This window comes from Myxocyprinus asiaticus, chromosome 13, assembly GCF_019703515.2.
Source record: "Myxocyprinus asiaticus isolate MX2 ecotype Aquarium Trade chromosome 13, UBuf_Myxa_2, whole genome shotgun sequence".
NCBI lineage: Eukaryota > Metazoa > Chordata > Actinopteri > Cypriniformes > Catostomidae > Myxocyprinus > Myxocyprinus asiaticus.
Genome location: NC_059356.1, coordinates 16,395,461 through 16,414,626, shown reverse-complemented (window position 1 = coordinate 16,414,626; position 19,166 = coordinate 16,395,461).

Sequence of the window (19,166 nt, the reverse complement as noted above, 5' to 3'; positions counted from 1 at the left end):
TATTGCAATGCCCTGTTTTCAACTTTAAATCAACGCACCTAAGCACTGCTACAAACAGTGCAAAATGCTGCAGCTAGACTTTTGACATGAAGTATGTCTTCAAATCATTTTCCTCCAGTTTTAGCTTCTTTGCATTGGTTACCAGTTCATTTTAGGGTTGATTTTAAGATTTTATTAATTACATAAAAGGCATTACATACATTGTTCCTCTAAAAATATTCATTTGTATTCTGAAAAAGAAAGAAATACATGTTTCTGGAATGGCAAGAGGGTGAGTGTATATATATACACACACACACACACACACACACACACACCAATCAGCCACAATGTTAAAACCACCTGTCTAATATTGTGTAGGTCACCCTCGTGCTGCCAAAACAGCGCCAACCCGCATCTCAGAATAGCATTCTGAGATAATATTCTTCTCATCACAATTGCTCAGAGTGGTTATCTGAGTTACCTTATGGCTTTGTCAGTTAGAACCAGTCTGGCCATTCTCTGTTGACCTCTCTCATCAACAAGGCATTTCCATCTGCAGAACTGCCGCTCATTGGATGTTTTTTGTTTTTGGCACCATTCAGAGTAAATTCTAGAGACTATTGTGCGTGAAAATCCCAGGAGATCAGCAGTTACAGAAATACCCAAACCAGCCCATCTGGCACCAACAATCATGCCATGCTCCAAATCACTGAGATCACATTTTTTCTCCATTCTGATGGTTGATGTGAACATTAACAGATGCTCCTGACCCATATCTGCATGATTTATGCACTGCACTGCTGCCACATGATTGACTGATTAGATAATCGCATGGATGATTGTTGGTGCCAGGTGGGCTGATTTGAGTATTTCTGTAACTATTGATCTCCTGGGATTTTCACACAAAACAGTCTCTAGAATTTACCCAGAATGGTGCCAAAAACAAAAAACATCCAGCGAGGGGCAGTTGTGCAGGTGAAAATGTCTTGTTGATGACAGAGGTCAACAGAGAATGGCCAGACTGTTTCAAATGGACTAAGTCTACGGTAACTCAGATAACTGCTCTGAACAATTGGGATGAGAAGAATATCATCTCAGAATGTGCATCTCAGTTGGCTCTGTTTTGGTGGCACGAGGGGGACCTACACAATATTAGGCAGCTGGTTTTAACATTAAAACCACCTGCCTAATATCGTGTAGGTTCCCCTCGTGCCACCAAAACAGCTCTGACCCATCAAGGCATGGACTCCACAAGACCTCTGAAGGTGTCCTGTGGTATCTGGCACCAAGACGTTAGCAGCAGATACTTTAAGTCCTGTAAGTTGCGAGGTGGGGCCTCCATGGATTGGACTTGTTGGTCCAGCACATCCCACAGGTGCTCAATCGGACTGAGATCTGGGGAAGTGGAGACCAAGTCAACACCTTGAACTCTTTGTCATGTTCCTCAAACCATTCCTGAACAATTTTTGCAGTGTGGCAGTGTGCATTATCCTGCTGAAAGAGGCCACTGCCTTCAGGGAATACCATTGCCATAAAGGGGTGTACGTGGTCTGCAACAATCTTTAAGTAGGTGGTACGTATCAAAGTAACATCTACATGAATGCCAGGATCCAAAGTTTCCCAGCAGAATTTTTCCCAGAGCATCACACTGCCATCTCTTCCCCAGGTAAATGACACACATGCACCCGGCCATCCACATGATCTAAAAGAAAACGGGATTCATCAGACCAGGCTACATCCTTCCATTGCTCCATGGTCCATGGTCCACGTGCCCATTGTAGACACTTTCAGCAGTGGACAGGGAGGGTTGGGAGGGTTACTTTTTAAATGTATTCCACTACAGATTACAGAATACATGCTGTAAAATGTAATTTGTAAATTTCGTTAGATTACTCAAGGTCAGTAATGTATTCTAAATACTTTGGATTACTTCTTCAGCACTGGTAGATTTTTTTACTTGTTTTGACTATAAAAACTCTGCCAGTACAGTAAGACAAAATACACATGTTAAAAATACATTCTCTGAAAAACCAAAATATCTTATGTAGTGTTGTTTCTAAAACAAGATAAATTAAACTGATCTTGTTTTAAGGATTTTTAGATATTTTTACAGGAAAACAATACAAAAATTATTATCAAGAATATGATTTTTGCCCTAATATCAAAGTTCTTACTAGAAAAAAGAAATTATGATCCAACATGAATTTTCTTGATAAAAAAATATGATCGTGCCTGGTAACATGCATGTAAAATGGCTAGAAATAGCATTTTAGCTTAGCGTAAAGCTGACAATTTACACAAGGTTTATTTCTATTTCTTATGCTCCAAACTTACTTCAAACTTGCATCTCTGTCTGCTCGTATGAATATAACACATCATAAGAAAGTGTTTCACCCCTGTTCAAATGCACTTTGGATCGCATCATTTATATGTACACATTTTTCCATCTGAAAGGACTAAATATTAAATGAAACAAATGACAATAACATGCAAAGTAATCTCTTCAGTAATCAAAATACTTTTTGAATGTAACTGTATTCTAAATACCAATGATTTAAATTGTAACTGTAGTGGAATACAGTTACTTATAATTTTGTATTTTAAATACGTATTCCCGTTACTTGTATTTCATTACTCCCCAACCCTATATATATATAAATGGCAAATTATATTAACATTTTAACTATATATATTAAAATTATATGTACATAAATTAAATTGCACAATTAAATTATAGAGTCAATAAATAAAGAAAATAGCAGACTACTTTTAGATTGCTGTTTATGCTATTACATTTAATCCCTAATTAAAAATGTAACCCTCCACTCCTAATTTTCATTGATGTATAATCATCAATGACTTTGTCATATCTGCCCAGCAATCACATGGTTGATACTAATTTTCTCAAGACCACTGAGGCAATTCTGTGTCATGGTGCTTATGTTTGTTCAGAATGTAAGAATGCATTATGAACACCCATAATCCTAACCATATAAAGCCTTTAAGGCTGAGTAGCCTGTCATGAACAAGTTGGGGCACCTTTCCCATCGCGATCTTGCGAGCAATGGGCAGGGCGGCATAATTCGGGGCACCTTTATCCCTGTCATGTGTATTTTGTTGGGTCATGTTTTTCATGTCTTTTATTTTGAAATTCTAGTTCCTGTTTCATGTCATGTGGTTCCCTTGTCATGTGATTTCATGTTTCCCTCCATGTTCATGTGTTTTGTTTTCATTGGTTGATTGTCTTGTTATCTTGTTTAGAGTTATTTGTGTTTATTGGTTATCCTTGTCATGTATTCTCACATGTTCATGTATTTAAACCTCATGTTTTCCACTGTCCATTGTCAGGTACTTTGGTTGTGAATTCAAGTTTATGTCAAAGTCAAGCTTATGTCAAGTCAAGTTTAAGTTTGTTTCATTCATGTTTGTAGTTAGTGTTTTGGATATCACGAGTTGGAATAAATTTGCACTTGGGTTCTTTACTTCATCGTCATCGTCTTTGTCATTGCCAGTGCCAGCAACATTGTTACAGAATACATGACCGACAAAAATTAACACAATAATCCAACTCCTATGCCTACATCAGGGGAATCGTCCTCTGGAGGATTACATGGAGAACTTTTGCGCTCTGGCATGCCAGGTGGACTTTAATGAGGTTGCCCTCAAAGACATTTTTCATTTTGGACTGATTGAGTCTCTCTTTGCTGACGCCAGGCGATCAGAGTACCCACAGCCTGGCTCAATATATCAACCTCGCCCTGCAGATTATTGGTTCCACGTTCAATGTGGGGGAGGCAGATGCCAAGCCAGAGTTCCACGTCATGGCCGCCGAGCCAGAGTTCCACGTCATGGCCGCCAAGCCAGAGTTCCTCGTCATGGTCACTGAGCTAGCGCCATCTTTTGCCCCAGATCCTCAATCTGCTTCATGCCATGTCACAGCCACGCCTGAGCCTGCTCCATGTCATGTCACAGCAACGCCTCAGCCTGCTCCATGCCATGTCACAGCAACGCCTCAGCCTGCTCCATGCCATGTCACAGCAACGCCTCAGCCTGCTCCATGCCATGTCACAGCAACGCCTGAGCCTGCTCCATGCCATGTCACAGCAAAGCCTGAGCCTGCTCCATGTAATGTTACAGCCACACCTGAGCCTGCTCCATGCCACGTTATGGACGCTTCCTCAGGATCAGACAAGGGGAACTTCCGATCCTCTGAATTCGCCTAGACCCTCCGAGCCCTGGACTCCACCTTGGTTCTCTGAGCCCTCAGTTTCACCTTGGCTCTATGTGCCTTCGGCTCCACTGTGGTCCTTCGGCCAATCGGCTTCTCCGGGGTCCCTCGTCCCTCCAACTCCGCCTTGGTCAGTCGGTCACCTGGCTCTGCCTGAGCTCTCCAATCCCACAGCTACGCTTCGTCAATCCGAGCCTGTGGCTCCACCAGGGACCTCCTTCCCTACGGCTCTGCCTTGGTCCTCAGTCCCACCAGCTCCGCCTCTGTCCTCCGATCCCCCAGCTCCACCTCGGTCCTCTAAGCCTTGGGCGCTACCTCGGTTCTCTGAACCTCCGGCTCCACCATGGTCCTTCGAGCCGTTGGCTACTCTCCGGGCACCAAGTTCCCTGGTGTTGCCCCTCAAGTCTCTCACGGACCCGCCTTCCATGGCTCCACCCCTCGAGCCTCTCAGGGCCCCACTTTCCATTGACTCTGCCAAGCCACGCCCCACGGGTGGGGCACATAAAAGCTGTTCCATATTGTAGAGCGCATCTAAACGCGTTCAGCGGGAGATGCGGATATAAACACAGAGACAGTGCGCAACAGCGAAAGCCGCCGGGGTTTCGCACGTTGATGGAATAACTGTCCACACTGTCTGTCCACACTGTCCGAACAACTGACTGGAGGGGGGCCTGCTGAATGCATTTTGTACCGGGCCCAAGAATTAAACGGCAGCCCTGACCAGAGTATGATCATGGTATTTTGTAGTAAAATCATAGAAACCACAAAATTAAATATGGTTACTTAATTAACACCAAATTACTGTAGTAACACCATAGTTAATTGTATTAAAACTATGGCTTCCGCCAAAAACAAACATGGTTACTACAATATTACTATAATAAAACTATGGTTAATTTTACCCAGATCAAACCTTTCTCTCAACTCCTCGACCTTCACCGTGACCAAATCACTGCAAGGAAATCAAACTTTATATTAATTTTAATGGATTATTATAAGTAGTACTAAAGGAAATATTAAGAGTGGAGACAGGAAACAGGATGGGGAAAAGTGGGACAAATGGCAGAATTGACCAGTGTTACACCCCACACCACTGCAGCGACACTAGTGACACAGTTGTCTTCTACCGCTACCGCTATGTAGCAGGTGCTATATACACCTAGTGCAAATAGTCACTCTGTTTCAAATGACACAAGACTCGTAACCTTCAACTTAAAGCTCATTTCATACTGACCAAGTGTTGAAACTAGAGAAGGCCTAAATTACCTTCATACTTAAAGGCTTTTTTTCAAATCTCAAGCCAATATTCAATGTTTGTCTTGACGAACTTTGCTTTTATAAAACAAAATAAAAAAATAAAAAAGTAAATCTAAATTAAATTATTTAAAAATATAAGGAATAAATGCCCTGAGCATATACATTTCCTTTAGATTTAACTTTTTCAGTATTTTTATTATTATGAATTTCTTAATTTTTAACATAAAGATGAATTGTATGTAGGACATGTTTTGTCCTTTATCTGAAGAATTAGTGAATTAGTGAATATATAGTTTATTCCATGTGTCAGTAATTTGGATTGATGAGGTGTTTTCACAAGTAACGGCCTTTTACTCTTCTGATCTTTGTTTCTGGGAGATGAAATACAAATAACAGAAAAGTGCAGCGCGAAAAGTGTCTGAACACAAGTATGTGTGCATGTCTATGTCACAATCTGAGACTTCAACTACAAATCAGCCAGTGTCACAAACTATAAACAAATCCCACCACTCAAGGTCCACCTACCCTTTAAAATCCAGCACACAATTCCTATTCAACATAGCCTGTTATTCCTTTATTCATACTGTCAATTGGCAGTGCATCATTCCTGTCTTAAATCAGATTGACTTAAAGGTCTCTAATAAATATTGTTTCAACATCAACCTCTTAGTCACTGCAAATTTGTTTATTTTTAAATCATCAAAATCAGTTCCAGGAATTTTGTTCTTGTTTGATGGCTGGGCTGGAACCATTGATATCGGCTTTGCCATGTTCAACAAACATATTGTGTGCTCTATAAGAGGCCTTGGAGCCCTATCAAGTGATTATTTCAATCTACTTTTGATTAAGATGCTGCAATGGTGTTTTAATTATGTTTAACTGCAAAAATGTGTATTGCGCTATATTTCAAAAGCAGACACCAATGTGGTTTGGTAAAGGACGGCTTAAAGCTAAACATATTTTTTTATTTATTATTTAGAAACAAATTAAAGTTTTGTTGTTGGGGGGGGGGGGTTTGGTGCAGTCAACTCACTAATGCTTAAGCTTGAATTTTTGCATTGTCTGACTTCCACACATTGTAAATCCCTTGCTGTTGACATTCAGCCAATAATCTGTAATACCCACAATTCCTGTGTTTCTCCACCTTAACATCGCTCATGCATATCGAGTTTTTGGTGGCTGCGTTGAGCAGGATCAGCAAGCCCACAGGGAATTGGGTGGTGCATGTGATGAAGTCAGTCAACACCTTTAGTTTTTGAGTTTACAGTACCAGAACTTCCAGCATTCCTGCTGAAAGACTTGAATGCTAATCCTGCCTTATCCCGAGCAAAACACAACCCAGGCTGATAGGCACATCAATCAAGGATTTGGCCCCTCGCCCTTTTTCCACCTCCTGTGCATCCTCAAGCTGTCACTTCTCACATATCTGAATTGTACATGGCTCATTCCTGTTTGGCAGTACCTTTTAGCTCTGTAATTATTTAAAAAACTCTTTGCCTGTTTTAAGCACTTCTATAAAAGGGCCCCAGCAAACAAGTATATGCTTTTAAAAATATTCAAAATGTTACATTGTGGTTGTGCGAATGTGAAAATGTCCACTTTTCTTAACATGAGTAGAACGTTATTTAAGTGAGCATAACATTCTTGAAAACGTGAAAACTTACTAGAAACATAATTTGCCAACTTCTTTTTGAGTTTTCACTCTCTCTGGACATTGTGCAAACATTATCGAATACCAATAACATCATAAGGATGTTCCAATGTAACAACCTTTACATAACGTTAGCCAAAGTTGCTGGAACATTCCCTGTTAGGTATACCAGACTTTCAGAAATATGCTCTGGTCAAGTTCAGCAAACCTTTCTCATTAATAGCTTGATTATTTACCAAATTGGAAGTCAATTAACAGAATGTCTAACTGAATGGAAATTAAGCATTAGCTATTGCTCAGTGAGGGATTCAGTCTTTACCTCAATTAATGTATAGTTTATTTTGATATTATTTTAAACAAATTTTGATAATATGATATCAATTTCTGTTATTTTATCAAACAGCATGGAAAATTTGGAATGAGACAAAGCAACTTATGCCACAAAACCATAGAATTCATTAAATCCATTGCTAATACTGATGTTTGTGCTGTTTGTTTCCCACCAAAAATAAAGACACTTCCTGGATGATGATGTCATTAAGGACCCTTTTGTTAGGGATATTACAAACAAGGTTGGGAAGTAACGGAATTCGCGCAACAAGTTTTCAAAATACAAAACATTAGTAACTGTATTCAACTACAGTTACAGTTTTAATCGTTGGTAATCAGAATACAGTTACACTCAAAAGTATTTTTAAAGTATATTTGGTCAATTTAGTATAGTCTATTCAGTTGGGAAAAAAATTATTCACTCAGATGCACAGGAAGATGTCTAAACCTGCTGGGCATTACTGCCTGCCGCACCTCTGCCAGTGCTTTCAGTTGTCCAGCTATGGGGTCATCAGCTTGGAGCCACCTATCACGGATGTTTCGCCCCATTAATTGCAGAACATCTCCTGGTGGTGGGGCGGCAGTCAGGGATGTCTCCCTGCCACCCCCCGCAGCTGGACACTGGATCATTTCGATTGCCTTTCGTTCTTGCTCTCCCATCAAGACATTCCTCCTTTCCCGTCAAGACATACCATACAACCAGGGTTCAATATTTCTAGCAAAAAAAGGACTTAAATATTTATCTGTTTCTCACCCACACCTATCACATCACTTCTGAAGATATGGATTAAAACACTGGAGTCGTATGGATTACATTTATGCTGCCTTTAAGTGCTTTTTGGAGCGTCAAATTTTTGGCACCCATTCACTTGGATTGGGATGGCATGAGGGTGAGTAAATGAGAGAATTTTCATTTTTGGGTGAACTATACCTTTGTGTTGTTCTGATATAATATAATATAATGAACTGTATAATAAAATATACTGTATATACTGAAATAACTAATATTATTTTAATCATTCAAAACTGTGAGCTTAATTAATATTTTCTGTTATATTAAGACATTTGATGGTGACTTGAAAATGTACTGCATAACTGGAATTACCCACATCCCTGAGCAGTGGAGACGGGCCCTCACACTGTCTCTATCACATCACATCTCTCTCCCACCTCTATTGCAATTCTCTCTAAAAATGTCTCATGTTGTGTCACTTTAGCAGAGCCACATGCTGTGATTCCTTCTAGCCCTTTCCTTGCTCTCAGTGGTGTTCACCCAAAACTTGTCATCTTTATTTGTCTCTTTATATGGCTCCTGATTTCTTCACTTCGAGAAATTACTTCATCTTCCTCTGCTCTCTGCCCCTATTACTATACTTCACTTTAGCTGCTCACATTATCTGACCTTTCAGGCTTCTCAGACTGTGACAATGGACCTGTCTTTTCTGCCAACATGCAGGACTCACAGGAAAAGGACTGGCTGCTTGACACCTGCTATTCAGCACAGAGCTTCCCAAACCCTTTGCAGGACTTTTGCTTCGTGACAGATTATATTACCGGCAGGAGACATTGATGGATTTGGTCTCTCACAAGGAGCCAACTCTGCCTTTTTGCACCCAAATCACACATCAATCAGAAAACTTGTGGTGAAAAACCTGTTCCTTTTGGACATTTCCTCAAACACTGCTGCTCTTGCAATATGGTACCAGATTGCTGATGTTGAGCGGGGATATTGGGATATGAAACTCAAATAGCCCCACTGAGTTAATTTTCTCAGTGTAATGAAAGCATCACATTTAATTTTGCAGTGTAAGATCAGTTCCTCTGACAAAAGCAATATGTTTCATAAGCCTGATGCAGAAGGTGCATCTTCTCTTTGCCTTACATTTAATAATTTTAAATGTGTGTATGTGCTAAAAGTGAATTTTGTTTATGTTTAGACATATGCTATTGTATATTATGTCCTCAAAGCTAACAGACAGGGACTAAAAGCCACAAAACTCCAATTTTGATTTCATAGACTTTTTAAGCCCTGAAGGCAGACGTTTCGGTTCACTTGCTGGTGTCTCTTATCACAGGCGGTACTGGAATTGCTCTCACCCATGATCACCTATTCACATTAGATTTCTCTCTTGTGAAATAGTTTCTTCTATTTCAATGGCTTCATTGGATGCTCTTCTCTTTGGCTCAGTTTCAGATGAGGCATTTATGGTTCATATTTCTTCATCCAGAAGTTTTATTATGTTTGTGTTGTTTTTTAGAGTGAGGCTTTGACTTTTCATAATAATAATGGCCAATTTTGGACAGAGCATTCAAAGCTATCTGACCCAATGACTTCATTCAAACTTTTCCTGAAATTTCATTTTGAAATGGTTTAAAATGCTTTAACTCAAAACTGATCAACATTGAAAAAACAAAACAAAAACAAAAAAACAGTATTTATGTGGACCCATTTCATCTACCAATTTGTACTTATTAAGCTCAAAGGTAACATTTTGCAATAAGTTTAATTTGATAACATTAGTTAACAACATTAGTTAGCATGAATTAACAATGAACAATACATTTACAGCATTTATTAATCTTGGTTAATATTCATTTCAACATATATTAATACATTTTTAAAAAATCAAAAGTTGTATTTGTTAACGTCAGTTAATGCACTCTGAACTAACATGAACTAACAATGAACATTTGTGCTTTTAGTACTAACATAAAGATTTATGAATGCTGTAAAAAATATATATATTGTTCATTGTTTGTTCATAATACTTAACTAATGTTAACAGTAACTAATGTTAATGAATGGAACCTTATTGTAAAGTGTTCCCAGCTCAAAACATAAATGGTTAAGTAATTTCTGCACCACTACCAAAATGAATTGCAAAAATCATATTTTAAACAGGTTTCAAGAACACTCCCCCATCTTCTACTGGTCAAACAAGCAGATAGTCCTGTCCCAAACTTAGACCGTTGGCTGAGCCAAAGCTTCTGTGTCAAGCTGGTTGTAATGCTCAAACAGTTTTGATAGTGTCATAGAGTTTACACTTTTTGGGGTAATAAACCTACAATTGGCTTACTTATAGCAGTCTATCCACATTAAGCTGGGATAGAAGAAATTATTGTAACATTGAAAAAATTACATCACCTTTAAATTCGAAAGCACTTGACCAAACAATTCATCAGTATATCCGTTTTATTCAGGATATCCCTTAAAAGGTATTTGTTTTTATAGATATTTGTAATGTTGTAAATTAGATTTTTCTCAAGTTAATTGAGGAAACACAGAAAGCATGCGTATGCATTTATATCCAACATAAATGCAGGGGGAATAAAAAAACAGCTAATTTGAAGACACCTAGCAAAATGTTACATTATCTCATTACATTTCTCATTCAAAGCCTTAATGGGTTCTCTTTTAAGCCTACTAATATGTTAAGATTAAGAACTCTCAACCATTAGAGACACAAAATTCAACATGACCGTTTATGGGTCAATCTAAAATCTTTACCTCTTTTAGTTTTTCCATTTTCACACAAAAGGCCTGAGGACCCTACAATTTTTTTATTTTTATTTTTTTCTCTGGAGTGTTTTTTCTGTCTTTGGGAGCACTTTTTATAATTTCAGGGTTAGTTAGAAAAAACATTTTTGTTCCCAGAAACCTGGTAGTTGTTAGATTGATAGCCGAAGGGCTCTTGACAAAAAATGACAGGCAATGACATTCATGCACACAGAGTGGCTATATATCCACCTCAATATACTCAGTAAAATAACTAAAAATATAGTCTGAAACAAGGTTGTTTGCCATTCGGAATTGAATTTATGCATTTGAAATTGCAAATCAATTCCTGAATTTGAACTGAGGTATCTAAAGAAGTAGAATTAAAATGGAATGAAATTCAAAGTAACTCATAGGACAGCGACAAGTGTGGTTTAAAACATTTAAAAAAAATTATGTTTAGGGTTTGGATAAGTGGGGTTACACTTAATGTTTAGGTTTAAGTTTGGTTTCGGGGTTGAACATAGGAAATATCATAATAAAATTGTTCTTTCATTTTTCTCAATGGAAGTAAAAGTTGTACGTTTTTGCATTAGCCAACTCGTGTGATTTAAGATTTTGCCATCTCATACTAAGTATTGTGACTTGTCATGTAACTGGGTTGGAAAATCTACTCAGGTAATGATGCCTTCAGGGTTGGCCTACAAATGATAACTGAACAGTTCTACTGTGGTGAAAATCCAGTCCAGATCTTAATGGTAATAGCACAGAGAGAATGTTACTAAGATTTATGCCATTGGTTATTTGGAAGGACATATTTATTGTAGACCAATTGGCATTTGTGATGTCTGAATTGAAATAGCTTCAGCCTGTATAATAATGATGGCTTGATTACATGTCATTTGCATCATTACTATTAATGGTAATGCGGTCATATGCTACAAGACTGCACTGCATCACAGATTGGCATAGCTCTCATTGACATACTTTTCTTGCTCTGAAATTATTCTGGTAGATGCAAATGTAGAAAGATACTTTTGTACCATATTTGACTCTACAGACAAATTCTACCTCGACAAAGTCAACAAGTTCCACAACAGCACTATAATAACAGACTATAAAGCAATGAGGCAATCTGGATCGCAAAGCAGATTAACATGTTTTTAAACTCACTACCATGTGCAGTGGTGCCGTTCTCCGGGCCTGGTGCACCCACTGTAAAAAAAAAAAAATATGGAACATGTGTTGAACTTTTCATTACATTAGTTTACTCTCTCTCTTTCTCTCTCTCATGTGTTAGCCTAGTGGGTCATATGTGAATTCCCACCATTGTGGAGTAGCTCCCTCTTTATACAAAGAGGGAGCTACTCCATCTTGCAGTTAATGCACTTAAAAAAAAATAAATAAATAAAAAACAGGATTCCTTTATATTTCATGCTAATTCAACCTTTCTAGAGCCTTTGGGTGATTGAATGCATCAAGTCTCCATTGTTCTCTCTAATATGTACCCATTTTAAACCACCTTCTCTGACATAATGACAGCTGTTAAAGCTTTGATTTATATGCCACTGTCTTAAATATAAAAGCCTGGACTGCTGCCCTTTTAATTGATCAGTCCTATTTAAAACTTCACTTATCACATAATGTGAATTTATCCTCTGTGTCTATTCGCTTTTTTTATAAAAGGGGCAATATTTGCCCTATGCTATTTATTTACCAACTATATAAAAATCATAGTGTGTCATCTATTAATGTTCAATAAAGTTAAATTAAATAATTGAAGTAAATCAACAAAGACGAATGTAGATGTAAATACGCACAAGGTATCACACTATAAATCTGTTCTAGAATACAATTTAAATAATTGGTTGGTTCTCTGTTTAATTATAAAGCTCAGTCTGTCACAGTAGAATTGTATAGAATTTTTAGTTTTGAAGTTGTGAATGTTTTTTCATATTCAGTATTTGTAGGCATGATTTTATTTAATTTTTTTAATCAAAAACACAGTATATTAGCTATACATATTCAACAACACTTGCCTCTGAGGCCATGAACACATCTATCTGCATTTTGAAAGGAAATTTAAATTGTTGGATGGCGAAACAAGCAATAAGTTACACTTAAAGGTATGTTTATGTTCTGGCTCCCCCGGTCAGAAGCCTGGCCCCCCCATTGGACCTTAGGACATCCCGGATGATATAACACAGCCACCACAGACCCTGCCCCTGCCCTGCCCCCCTGTAAAAAAATCCTGGAACCGGCCATAAGATTTTCAATTATTCGTTTATTTATTTTTTGTCTTTAATATCTTCCTGATGTTGATGTTCGTGCTGTGATGGCTTTACTATGTCTTTTTTTTTTTTTTTAAACATTTACAAAGTGGTACATTGGAAGTTGGAATGCATGACAGTGCTATGTTGAACACTGACAAATGTGTTGCTGCGTCAACTGTTGTGTTTGCTGCTGAGGGGTGCGAGTTCAGCATGTATGACTCTTTTTGGACAGGAGTGGGTGTTCAACCCACATGGCAAAATGAGTGGAGAGCCTCTGCAATAATCTTTTGTTATTCTGAGTAGCAGGCTCTTTGAGAACAACATTATGCTCAACATTGTTTTCAAAGGGTTAGACTGTTGTTTTGCTAATGTCACAGGTATAGTTGCAGGCAACAATATGTAAAGCCATCGCTTGGTGATGGGCCTGGTAATTGTCAAAGATAAGTGTTATCTACAATAGTGGTTTTTAACTGGTTTTGCTTCAGAACTCAAATATTACATTGGACATCAAGTGTCGACCCAACACAGTATGAAAAAATTATAATCAATAAAAACAATATATCTTTAAAATCAAACATTGAAATGTATTACTCTTATTTATTTATTAAGCTATTAATTTATAGCATACAACACGTTTATCCTCAATTCAAGTGATCTCAGATTTATTTAGTCTGTTCTGCTTGTATAGTTTTGTTAATGGTTTTCAATGATGACAGCATGTCAAGCAACCTGTCCATATCTGCCTAGTTTGGCCAGCTTCTGCAGTACCAAGTGGCAGATGCATTTTTACTAAAATACCATAGAGGTTTTCTGTGCACAAGTCATCAAAAATTATGGGAAGTATTTTCTCTTCCATTTTGAAGTTGATAAACCTACATATTTTGTTATCTTAACCATGCATTATTTATATGCTTAGTTTAATTTCATTATTTTCATTATATATATATATATATATATATATATATATATATATATATATATAATTATTTTTCCCTGTTGTTAGCAACCCTCTAAGAACAGAACTGGCTTTTTTGGTCTGTCAATGTAAGTCAAAGTAAATTGACTTTCTCTTAAAAACTTTTCTCTTAAATTGACTTTCTTACTTAAATTGGTTTATGCATCAGAATATTTAATTTTATTACATTATATTTCTATAATTCTAAATTACATATATATTCACAATATGCATTTATTTTCTTATAGAACTTACATTAGCAAATGTATCAATCACCATCCACCATAGCTAACTCTATAGAGGGTCATTGCTGTTTTAATGTGCTCCAAAAAATCTGTTAATTTTTAAAAAAATAGAGGAGCTGCAAGCTGTTTCTAATGCTTTTTTTTCTTTCTTTCTTTTCATAAAATTGCCAAAATTGAAGTTGTTTGCGATGAGAGGAATTGGATGTGGGGTGGCTGCAGATGGGCTGACAAGCCACTTTTTTCTTTTGTATCGTTCTTTGGCACCCTCAGAATGCAAGAGGAGAAAAAAGTAGTTGTCATGACTACAGCTGAAAAACAGCCTAGATGACCATTAGTGAGAGGTGCCTATTAAGATAGTCCATTGTGAGATGCCCCATTTGACCTGACATATTACACTTTATCATGCTAAAAGTATGTTTCCTATCCTAGTTTAATATGCAGTGTCAACTATAAGTAAGCCATTTGTAGGTTGATTTCAACAGTAAACATTAAGGGGCGAATTCACTAAATAGTTGCACCACTTTTGTGCATCGTATTTCAGTGCAAAAACCTGCATTTTATTCACTAACCACTGAAATTGGGCTGCGTCTTGAGTATTTCAAGTAGTAAGTTAGAGCCTTTCCAAGCAAATATGCCTCCTTTCTATGTAAATTAGGCTCAGTATAGATTGCACTCCATTCACAAATTTTTTTGCTATTACCGCCAGAGGAAAGCCGCCGGAAAAAGAAATTTTATTTAACCCTCGGTTACTGTTCGGTCTTTTTTGACCCATTTGACATTTCTTTTTAAAAATAAAAATGGTTTCCTTCATCAGAGCTGTACAAGACTTGATGACTTTTCCTCCACCTGCCATCTGAACACACACGAAAAAAACTGGACTTGATTTGATGAGTACTGTATAGCTGCAACAGAGCTCCAAAAAGGAGCTGTCTGTGGAGGTGCTGCCCCCATTTGGAGAAACCCCACCCCATTCTGGAGAAGCCACGCCCTATTGGAGATTCCACCCCCATTTAGAGATCTCTGACCTGCAGCTGCTTGTCTCAACCAGGGCATTCAAAGGATGTCAGAGGGCACTGAAAGCAAATTAGTAGAGAGGTATCATATACAGGTGCATCTCAATAAATTAGAATGTCATGGAAAAGTTCATTTATTTCAGTAATTCAACTCAAATTGTGAAACTCGTGTATTAAATAAATTCAATGCACACAGACTGAAGTAGTTTAAGTCTTTGGTTCTTTTAATTGTGATGATTTTGCTCACATTTAACAAAAACCCACCAATTCACTATCTCAAAAAATTAGAATACATCATAACATTTTTAGTGAATTGTTGGCCTTCTGGAAAGTATGTTCATTTACTGTATATGTACTCAATACTTGGTAGGGGCTCCTTTTGCTTTAATTACTGCCTCAATTCGGCATGGCATGGAGGTGATCAGTTTGTGGCACTGCTGAGGTGGTATGGAAGCCCAGGTTTCTTTGACAGTGGCCTTCAGCTCATCTGAATTTTTTGGTCTCTTGTTTCTCATTTTCCTCTTGACAATACCCCATAGATTCTCTATGGGGTTCAGGTCTGGTGAGTTTGCTGGCCAGTCAAGCACACCAACACCATGGTCATTTAACCAACTTTTGGTGCTTTTGGCAGTGTGGGCAGGTGCCAAATCCTGCTGGAAAATGAAATCAGCATCTTTAAAAAGCTGGTCAGCAGAAGGAAGCATGAAGTGCTCCAAAATTTCTTGGTAAACGGGTGCAGTGACTTTGGTTTTCAAAAAACACAATGGACCAACACCAGCAGATGACATTGCACCCCAAATCATCACAGACTGTGGAAACTTAACACTGGACTTCAAGCAACTTGGGCTATGAGCTTCTCCACCCTTCCTCCAGACTCTAGGACCTTGGTTTCCAAATGAAATACAAAACTTGCTCTCATCTGAAAAGAGGACTTTGGAACACTCGGCAACAGTCCAGTTCTTCTTCTCCATAGCCCAGGTAAGACGCCTCTGATGTTGTCTGTGGTTCAGGAGTGGCTTAACAAGAGGAATACGACAACTGTAGCCAAATTCCTTGACATGTCTGTGTGTGGTTGATGCCTTAACCCCAGCCTCAGTCCATTCCTTATGAAGTTCACCCAAATTCTTGAATCGATTTTGCTTGACAATCCTCATAAGACTGCGGTTCTCTCGGTTGGTTGTGCATCTTTTTCTTCCACACTTTTTCCTTCCACTCAACTTTCTGTTTACATGCTTGGATACAGCACTCTGTGAACAGCCAGCTTCTTTGGCAATGAATGTTTGTGGCTTACCCTCCTTGTGAAGGGTGTCAATGATTGTCTTCTGGACAACTGTCAGATCAGCAGTCTTCCCCATGATTGTGTAGCCTAGTGAACCAAACTGAGAGACCATTTTGAAGGCTCAGGAAACCTTTGCAGGTGTTTTGAGTTGATTAGCTGATTGGCATGTCACCATATTCTAATTTTTTGAGATAGTGAATTGGTGGGTTTTTGTTAAATGTGAGCCAAAATCATCACAATTAAAAGAACCAAAGACTTAAACTACTTCAGTCTGTGTGCATTGAATTTATTTAATACACGAGTTTCACAATTTGAGTTGAATTACTGAAATAAATGAACTTTTCCACGACATTCTAATTTATTGAGATGCACCTGTATATTAGTATAGATTAGTTATCATGTTCACTGCTGTTCATATCTGTTTATTGCTGTTTTTATTCATTTACTCTATTGAGTTATTGAATTTTGATGTCTGAAATAAACAATATGACTAAAAATATATTAATAAGCATGATGTTGCATTATTGCAAAAATTGACACTTCAAAACAAGGCTTAAAGCTAAAATTTGACAAATAATAGTCTTTGATAATGTCCAAGTATATACTGTATCCAAATTCATAACTTGTGAAATACATCTCGAAACCAAGTTTTTCAACATTGGATTAGAGAGACTGGGCCCATATAAATCAATGTATCACCATAGCCCATCAAATTACATCTAAATACGATCAAATTCAAGATGAAATGCAAACGTTTAATATAATGAATTTATTGAAATTAATTTCATTTATAAAAATTAAAAAATAAATTCAATATATGATTACCCTATCTGGGTCAAATTTGATCTAGAGCAATAAATGTGTTGGCCTGTAATGAACAGTAACCAGTGGTTAAATACAGCTTGTGTGCAAATTACTGGCGCTTTTACCAGGAATTCATTCTTAGTGAAGTCCCCCCTCTGTGGCACTTTCAAAACATTTCCACTAGACTTTCTACTAGCGCCACAAGCCACTAGTGGCACCAAATGGAAATGCAAAAATAAATTACTGAAAAAAAAAAGAAAAAGAAAATATATATATATATATATATATATAAATGAGTAAATGTACATTTACAGTTATTATTATTATTATTATTATTATTATTGTGGAAATGACTTTGGCAATACTTAAAATTTGCTTTTACAACACTATGAAATGTTTACAAGTCATGATCATGAACTCAAGAGTGTGATCATCAGTACAGAACCAGTTTGTCAAACAACTAAAGCAAAGATTTGTCACAAATACAATACCTGCATTCCCCTTGAGCTGTTCTGCACAAAGACACTATTAGAAGACTAAACAAGGTATATGCCTTGTAGCAGCAGAGCCAAATGACTTCTGATGCTGACTTCTGTTGATGTGCAACTAATCTAGCACTGTTGACTCTGACACAGTTTCAGTGGCTTAATTGTGCTTCAGGAACTGGTGATAGAATTGTGATTCATCTGGTCTCATTACAATAAACATGTAAAGCATCCTCTTGTTTCATCCCAGAGCCAACTTTCAGGCATTCTTACAGCACTGAGAATGAGGACTGAATATGAATTGATTTCTAGTCAGCAGGGTTGGGCGGGAATGTGGCGCTCAACACATGCTTCTGGTTTCTGGCAATGTCAGAGATGTTCTTTGTTTTAAAAGCTCATGGTGAAGTGTATCTCAGAAGGATAATACTCTTGTGAGTTGAGAAAGCAGGTGAAAAACATCACTAGCTATTCATATGCTGGGCTTCAAATTGGCACTAGGCTGCTTGTCTTATTATTATAAATAAATAATATATAAATCTAATTATTACTATTGTATTTATCTGATGCGGGGCTCCAGACTGTGACTAAAATGGTTGTTAATGCAAAAAATATTATAAAAAATGACATCATAAGAGCGTGTCTTACATCACTTTTCACTCTATTGAAATGAGCTAACTGCACGCAACAAAGCATGAGCCATGATGTCCGATTTTCAGACAAATGACGTTTTAACAATGTCTTTTTTGTAAAATTATTGTAAGAGTTTATTTCCTTTTATCTGTTTGTAAGAGTATGTGGGAGAGCATACATTTCAAAATAAAGTCCTGATGCGAATAAAGTCATAATTGTTTACAATTTAAAATTATTTTATTTTTGATTATTAATTTTTTAACTATCAACCAATTCATGGGTAAATCAAGCATGTGTGTAATTTGGCAGCTAAAAACTTCTAAATGTTTCCTAAATGGCTCCGCCATCATATACAAAAAAAAAAGTCTGGAGCCCTGTAATGACAACAATATGATATGAGGACTCTACTTAGAAACTTCTGTTTTAAGAATAAGAAATTAGTAAGATTTGAACTTCATAAAATTTGATGGATATGCCTTTTCCTGGCACTGCTACCAGTCACGACAATAAACACTTCAGGGCTTCAGGATTTTATTTG